We start from the raw sequence: 1,410 nt of genomic DNA, 5'->3' as shown, positions 1-1,410 counted from the left end.
GTGAGGGTAGAGATAGAGTTGAAGCTCCATGTACATTTTACGTGTTTTTTTCACGTATTGAAGGTGTATCTGGAGTCCTGCTTTTCTTTCCCGGGTTAGAGCCGCAGACACCAGTCATCAGAACTCATGATATTTGCTGGCTCCATGTGTCAGGAAAGCCCAGGATCAACTTTTCTCTTCTACATAGTGCTCTCCTCTGGGCTTGGAATATGAGACTTAAGTCAGCCCAAGTCCTCCCATGGATTTCTTTTACCTGCTGCTGTTTAGTTTTGCTCTATTTATACCTTCACTATGCAAACCTACAACTGTGGCTCCAAAGCATGTGCTAAACTCGGACTCTGATTTCAAAATACTCCAAGAAACTTGTCATTCAATAAGGGAAGTCTGTAATCCCTCAGTCCTTAAGTTTATTAGTATTATGATTGGTAGTAGTACAATTAATTTCTTTATGATAGTAATCACTATCGATATTATTATTTATCACTATTGTTGTTATTACATTTCTTATTAAGTTTCTCTGCTCATGAATGTATCCAATTTACTGAAGAGTATTGTGGAGGGTTTTCAACAGACTTACATACACATGGTGCTTCCTGGTTCCTGCTGTACTTATGGGTACTTGTGGGTCAGAGAGCCTCCTGAGATACTCAGACTTACCCAGTGGAGGAAGGGACAGTTGTTACTGTGAGCCCCAGGGAGGACATTCTTGACTTTCCTGAGCCTCTAGTACAATGTTTAAGTCCTCTTAAGTGACCAAAAAGAGGGACCAGTGCAAGAGCCCTGGAAGATACCCTTGTCCTGCCAGACTCAGCACAGGATTTTCCACCTCAACTCTGTGCCAGGAACTAATATCACGTCTCCTGGGAAGGCTGGAGAGGGTGTCCCTCCTGGAGTCCAGTCCTCCGAATTAGAAAAGTCAGCCCAGGAGCTGACATTGTGATAAGTGAAGAGTAAGGAGAGTATCATTGGCATGCCTGAACCTAGGGACATGTTCCAAATTCACTCAGGGGTCCAGGAAAAGCTGGTGCAGCACTGGCAGACATAGAGATGGTGACGTGCCTGCTCAAGTAATCATTTCTTTTTCTAACTCCCCCAGGGAGCCCCTGCACTGTTTGTGCCAACATATCATCCTCCCTGCTGACCCAGGATCACCTGCTTGTTTTCTCCTCTCAGAACAAATTTCTTTGTGCAAACCTAGGATTCTGAATCTAAAATACCCCAGAGGACGTCAGTTATAGGTACCCTGAAATTTACTTAGATGAGTCTGTAGGCAAATCTGCCATCTTTCTAAGTTTATTTTTCTCTTTAACAGTAGTACTGGTAATATCATCATAATTGTCACTATTATTGTTTTTAGTGCATTTTCTTACCTTTATTAATATGCATTGTCTTTGTGGTTGTTTTTACATA

This window comes from Tursiops truncatus, unplaced genomic scaffold, assembly GCF_011762595.2.
Source record: "Tursiops truncatus isolate mTurTru1 unplaced genomic scaffold, mTurTru1.mat.Y mat_scaffold_39_arrow_ctg1, whole genome shotgun sequence".
Classification (NCBI taxonomy): domain Eukaryota; kingdom Metazoa; phylum Chordata; class Mammalia; order Artiodactyla; family Delphinidae; genus Tursiops; species Tursiops truncatus.
The sequence above is the reverse complement of the archived record's forward strand: the minus strand, read 5'-3'. Positions refer to the sequence as shown.